A 7,313-nucleotide genomic window follows, 5' to 3' on the forward strand; every position below is an offset into this window, starting at 1 on the left:
TAGCGAAATGGGGAGGAAATAAATAGCTAAACACTGCAGGAGATAAAGGGGAAAGAAGGAGACTCCGCTTTTTAACCCAGTAGCCCACTGGTGCCACAGAGGAGTGACTTTGGGCTTCCAACCCAAATAGCTGACAGTCTGGTTATTCCCCAGGGACAACTGGGGAGCAGCAATGGGACCTCACAAGAGGTCTCAAGGTACTTCAAAACCTTTATCCGGAACTATCACAGACACACAAGGAGGCTAACAACAGTATAGAGCAGCTACGTGTTTTGATCTGATTTTCTCTTGCCTCTCTTCCCTGAAAAAGGGCACATCCAAACCATTTGGAAAGATGTCAGCATGAACTCTGAGGAAACAAAAAATTATCAGGGTAATTTTGCATCAAGAGAATGAGAACCATCTACCAGAAGATTTTTTTAAGACAGCAGTCACTACAGAAATGCAGTATGAAAACCCAGTGAGCAAATTAAGAGGCCTGGTACTTCCCATATTGGTTCTCAGAGACTAAATCATCTCCATCCCATCACCAAACACAAAAGGATCAACCCCCACATAAATTTATCCTTCCTCCTTCCTCTCAAATGAAAACAGGATGCCTCTGCAAGGCTGAGCATTGGACTCATTCCTAGATCAATTCCACTGCAAGATACTGAGTCTCTCCAGCCCACGCACCCACATTTTAAAACAGCACTTGGCAAAATGGACTTTAACCTCAGCCTCCAAATGCTGGAACTGATTTAAAGAAAAAAAAATAAAATGTTATTGCACTGCTACAAAGGTCAGGCTGCTGATGGTATTGCCACAGAGTTGTGGTTACATCAGGTACAGTGTTCACATCCCTCTTGAATTCCAGACTCTGGGTTAGATTTGAGAACCAACATCATGTATCAGCAAGGACCACTTGCAGGAGTCCTAAGCTGCAACACCAATGAAATGAGGATGAGTTGGAGGGCAAAACCCTCAAGAATACTGGGGCTTCCCTGAAGTGAGAGTCTATTTTGTTCTTAACCTGAATAGTATTAAGGAGTCACAGAATTGTCAGGGTTGGAAGGGACCTCTAGAGATCATCCAGTTCAACTCCCCCCCTAGAGCAGGATCCCCTGGAGCACATTACCCAGGAATGCATCCCAGCGGGTTTTGAACATCTCCAGAGAAGGGGACTCCACAATCACCCTGGGCAGCCTGTCCCAGGGCTTTGTCACTGTCGTCATAAATAAGTTTTTCCTCATATTTAAATGGCACTTCCCATGTTCCAGCTTGTGCCGGTTGCCCCTCATCCTGTCACTGGGAACTCCTGAACAGAGTCTGGCTCATCCTCCCTGCACCCACACATCAGACACTTAAAGGCATCAATAAGTTCTCCCTCAGCTCTCTCAGCCTTTCCTCATCAGGGAGATGCTCCAATCCCCCAGTTACCTTTGTTACCCTCCCCTGGACTCTCTCCAGCAGCTCCCTCTCTCTCTTGAACTGGGGAGCCCAGAACTGGGCACAATACTCCAGATGTGGCCTCACCAGGGCAGAGCAGAGGGGGAGAATGACCTCTCTCTACCTACTGGCCACACTCTTCCATACGCACTCCAGAATTCCACTGGCCTTCTTGGCAGCAAGGACACATTGCTGGCTCACGGATAATTTACTATCTACCAGGACTCTCAAAACCTTCTCAGAACTACTTTCCAGCAGGTCCACCCCTAACCTATATTGGTGCTTGGCATTCTTCCTCCCCAGGTGCAGGACCCTATGTTGAACCTCATTAGGTTCTTCTCTACCCAGCTCTCCAGCCTGTTCAGATCATGCTGGATGGGAGCACAGCCCTCTGGAGTGTCACCACTCCTCCCAGTATGATATCATCAGCAAACATGCTGAGGTCACGGTCTGTCCCCCTGTCCAAGTCTCTGAGGAATATGTTGAACAAGAGTGGGCCGAGTATTGACTTCTGGGGGACACCACTGGTTACAGGCCTCCAACTCCACCCTGCCCCATTAATTAGAAGACACAGAATTTGAAAGTTTTCTTTCAGGTTCACCTTGCAGCATCAGGTGGGTTCCAAACACTCCCAAAGCAGAACAGCAAAGTATGGGTCTAAGTGGCAGCATCAGTTACCTGGCAATAGAGAATCAAGCCCCTTACGGGTTTACATAAATCACAGACTCTCAGATAAATGAATCCCATCTTCAGTGATGAGGGAATTCATGAGACAAGCCACCAGACAATCAAAACTACCCTGAGAGCCCTTCCAATAGTCTCAATTCCAGTGTTACCAGCTGAAGGCAGCTCATCTTTGAGAAATCACCATGTTTCAGATCATTCCCTCTGTTAATCCATGGTACATAAAGGCTTAGCACTTCAAGACTAAAAGCCATAATTCTGCCAAGTAAAAATCAAACCAGATTATTTATCTTCTCAGGGGGGTTCTATTTCTTGTGCAGATGGTGGAAGAATACTTTAAAAAGTAGTATTTTAGTTTAAATAGCATCAGGCCTACCAAATTCAGGACCCTCCATTATGTTATATGATAACATATCCAATAAATCAAGCCAGCCAGACTTCACCAGCACACAACCCACACTTGAACCTAAGGTGGGGAACCAGAAACCATCAGATGCTGCCTGCAGGCAGAGTGCCAAGTCCTTTACTGAGACAACCTTACAACAGTAGCCCCATAAATATTTCAACTGTCCATTTAAAACAGAGATAGCATTAATAATACTTCCCATTGCTGTGGCTGACAGCAACCAGTCACATACTGAAGCCAGCCTTTCTAGAGGAGGAGGCAAATAAAGAGCTGCACACTAACAGAAGGCAGCACTTTGCTGTGCCCCAGGAACTCACTAATGCCATCAGAAATGTACTCGCTAGACGAGGCAGAGCTGCACTAACTAAACCAGCTCTGAAAAGATTTGGAATCCCCAGGGAAGGAGCTGAGAGAGAAAGGGCAGCGCTGAACACCGCACAGCGCTCCCGGGGCCTCACAGCCTGATTACTCGTGTCACTCTTGCCTACCCTGGCACTCCAGTGCCCTGAGAGACTTATTTCCCAGGGAATCGGCACTTGCAGGAGAGCTGACAGTTTCAAATCCAGCCGGATGTAGCAAGCAGCTCCCCCCCCACCTTCTTCTAAAAATTAATTTTTCTTCATTTTACTAAACTTGGGAATTTTAAAGCAATTCCTTTGAGCAGTAGGAACAGAGACAAAACCTCTGGAAAGACCACAAAATTATTATCTATTTAATATATAGCTTGGGGGGGGTTTAAATTCAGCTTTTTTAAAAAGTCCAGCCTTCTCTGGGCATCATTTTGGGGCCTGAGATGCAAAAATAAAGAATCCAACTACCTCATTTTCAGGCACCCGAGGGATAAGCAGGTGAAACACTATATATAGCTCAGAAGCACGCTATTATTTTTTTTTTCCAGCCTTCATTCAGCATCTGCTTCTGCTCCAGTTCAACATTTTACCCAGCATTCTTGCAGTGGAAATAGCTGAGCTTTATCACACTAGCTTAACCTGTGTATAATGTAAAAATGTGAATCAACAGCACCCTAACCACATCCTACCACAAGATTCAGCTTCACCACCATCACCACTGCTTCCTATTGAAGCATCTATTTGTGGCACTGCTGCTGGTTTTTATATTCTTGACTAAATAAATGAACGTGTGCAAGTTGCACAGGCAACATGCAGGGTCTGTGTGTCACACCCAATTTACACCAGTAAACAGTCATGATGGATCCTCATTTCCTCCACTTGCACATATCCTGGCATCACAAGCTGTGGGTCAGTAAAAATATCTTCAGGAGGCTTTAAGTTACGGCATGAAAGGCATACATGGAACTTCTGCAGGAAAATTAAACATAAAGCCCTGCATCAAAGAAGCCAAAGAGCTGAGTAGTACCTGCCTCCTTCAGCAGATACTATTTAGCCACGAAATGAGTCCTGACAGGAAAGCTACCACCCTAACCAGAAATCACAGCAAGGGTTATGAGAACAAACATGCCTATAGGAGCAACATGGGCTGATACTGAGCCACAAGAAATGCTCAGCCCAAGCAGAAACACAGCACAAGCACCTCTGCTCTGCTGCACCTTTTCACCCATGGGATGATTCTGCACACCTGCCTCTCTACCTGACTGCAGTGAACACCTCCCATGGCAGAGAAAACAAAGGAAGATCCTTTGTCATTCTGCAGAGAAAGGTTTCTGCATGCCAGGTTTCTCTCCAACAATTTGTCCAGCTTGAGAATAGGAGTTCCAGAAAGACCCAGAGCTTTAAAAATCCCAGCTGCACTGAAGAGAGGAAGTTTTGGTTTTTTTCTTGTCTCCAAATAATAATAATAAAAACCCCAAACAAACCAGGAACTCGATGTTTCTCAAGTTTAACTCACCCCACAGACAGGAAGTCCCTGAAGATGAGTTTTAAGTCTGCAACACAAAGTCATCCCATGCAAAGTAATGCACACGGGAAAAAACAACCCTAATTATACACACAACATGATAGGATTTAGTTATTACCAAAAAAAACCACAACCCTCAGGCTTAGTGTGAGCCAATACCTTCAGGGTAGTATCCAAAGCTCTGCAGCAGTCAAAAAGGCAAGAAGGGCATTTTTAAAGAGCAAAACAGAAGTTATTGTTACAGCACTACAAAAACTTATTACACGATCCTAGTGTCATGACCTAGAGAGAAACAGTAAACAGAGAAAAGACAAATAGAAAAGGGACAAAGATAACAAGCATGAAACTGCAGCCACTCAAAATATTGAGTAACTTGGTTTTTCAGCTGGATAACAGGGGATACAACAATCATCAATGGAGAAATAGACAGCAAACATTTGTTACTTCTCACTGCACATGAGATAGAGTGTTGGATGAAATTACTGAGCAATGGACTTAAAAGCTGACAAGAAACAACAACCACACTGAGTTACAAAGCTCAGTGCCAAAAGGTACTGAGAGATCCAAAGCAGAAATGGGTTCAAAGAGCAATCAGACATACCCAGAGTATAGCTTTTATACACCCATTAAAGGACTTCACAATCCTGATACAATCACCAGCTGATTACTGGAAAGATGTCTAGAAGAAGGATCTTTCCCGCCTACCTGCCAGCAACCCAAGACTATGCCAGACCATTCCTTGGCCTCAGCAAGTTACAGCTGCTGATATCAAAAGCTCCAGGACCAAACATTTCTGAAAGCAGTATCAGGACAGTATTTTTAGAGATCGTCCTCTTCAGCAGCATGCCTCAGCAAACACGTTATGCTGCCACTGTTGGTTTCTTCGCCCTATGTTTAATCTTGACATTTACTATCAGTAATTTTTCAGTTAGGTCTCCAGGAGCCCATTACTCAGACCAGTTTGCAGCTGACTACCACAGCATTCATCTGCAGGCTTTTCAATTGGTCTTGCTCAAAGTTGGCAGAGCAGAAAGCCCCAGAGAACTGAGCAGCCACACAGGCAGTAAGGATGGGTGTTTGGTGCTTTGTACTATATCACTACTGATAAGGGAACATTAGATAAAGACAGGGAGGACAAGCACCCTTCCAGAGACATCCCTCCCCTTTACAATTACAAGCAGAGGCCAAATAATGGGCTTCATCTGTCAGGCAGAAATCAGCAGTGACTGCTTTTCACCTGGTCACAGCAAGAGGGACCATCACTCTTGTCAGATGAAAGCTGGAACAACAGCACTTCCACACTGGAAGTCTTTAAATACAATAGATTTTAAGAGCAAGCTGGAACAGTGGCTCAGCAAGCTGCACTCCAGGCCAGCAGCTCTTGGGATCAGCCAAGAGCAAAAGATGTTTGCCACACAACAGTGCAGGACATGCCAAGACAGCTTAATAATTTATGTTGGTAAAAGCAGGATCTATTTCACATTCTGACCCATCTCTATCACCACCGAGCTACATTAACCCCATTGTGCTCAGCATCCTGCCAACATCACTATTTTATAAATACACGTCCTCCAGCAGATTTATGGACCTGGACTTCAGCTGTACACAAAGGGAATGCAAACAGCTTCCTAAATAAAGTTAGAGCACTCTCTCCAAATCTAGGTAAAAGGATCAGACCTAACATCTTATGGCAACTCATTTTTCTAGACCAAAATAAATTGATAAACTTTTGCACCTCCAGCTGTTTAATGTTTCAGTACTTCGTCTCCACTTTATAGGCTTCCATAATTACATGTTTTATCCAAGACAAACACAGTCTTCATCTCCTCAATGCATAACCCTAACCTCAGTGGTGATTTACCCTCTCTACTCAATCATTATCTCAGTTTGCCTGTAGAAAAGCACTCAAGGCAGAGAGAAAAAAAATCACATTATGTCACATCCTCTAAGATCTGACAGATCACCCTCGTGCAGCAATTTCAGCCACCTCCATTTCCCAAACCAACCCAGCAGACAATGCACAGGACACTCTGTGTGTACTGCCAGGTTCAGATAAGGACATAGGATACAAAGATATCAATAAGACTGGAAAAGATTTTTCCCCTGTCCCCCCCAAACTGTCACATGAATATATTTGAGAAGGGGGATGGCTGAAGAACATAACACACAGGGTGAAGGAAAATGCATGACAGAAAAGGAAGCACCAATCTTACACACGAAGTATCACAGAAAAACCACAAGACAGCCACACTGAGGGGGGTGGGCACAAGAAATAATGTATTTCCAGCACCAGAGCTTTTTTGTGTTGTCACATTTCAAGTCTTCTGGCTAAATGGGTACTTTCAACCCAGAGGATCCTTAAATATTTTAGAAGCTTTAAGTATTACACTGCTGAGAAGAGCTCTCATCAGGAACTAAAATCCAGCTGTTGAAACAAGACATACAGCAACACTTTATGGCAAGCCAAGGACTTGCTAGAACTAGCAATATTGAGAACAGCGTTAAGACCAAATTTGTACTTTGCCCATATTGTCAATACTAACACTGACACTTCACAAAATGCTTTTTCTACTACCTTTGATTCCAACAAGCAGCTAAAAAACCAGTGTCATGGTTTTTTTTTAACTCACCCAGGAACAGCACAGCACAAAGCACCTCAAGACCACAGTTGCTAAAGAGACTCTGCTTACACAGCTGCAGCCTGTGTGCAGACCCACCTGCTCCTGCCCTGGGAGATGAAGGATCCCTCCTACCACGACCCGGGCCAGGCTGCTGCCACACAGGGACACAGCACAGGACCCTCATGGATCGCACCCCAGCCCTGGCTGGAACAGCCCGTCCTGCACCACAAACCCACCTCTGCTCCCTGACCCACCGGGAGCCCTGCACGGCCACGGAAATACACCTGGAGGCCGAGAAC

This window comes from Chaetura pelagica, unplaced genomic scaffold, assembly GCF_000747805.2.
Source record: "Chaetura pelagica isolate M959 unplaced genomic scaffold, ChaPel_1.0 scaffold405, whole genome shotgun sequence".
In the NCBI taxonomy this organism is placed as follows: domain Eukaryota; kingdom Metazoa; phylum Chordata; class Aves; order Apodiformes; family Apodidae; genus Chaetura; species Chaetura pelagica.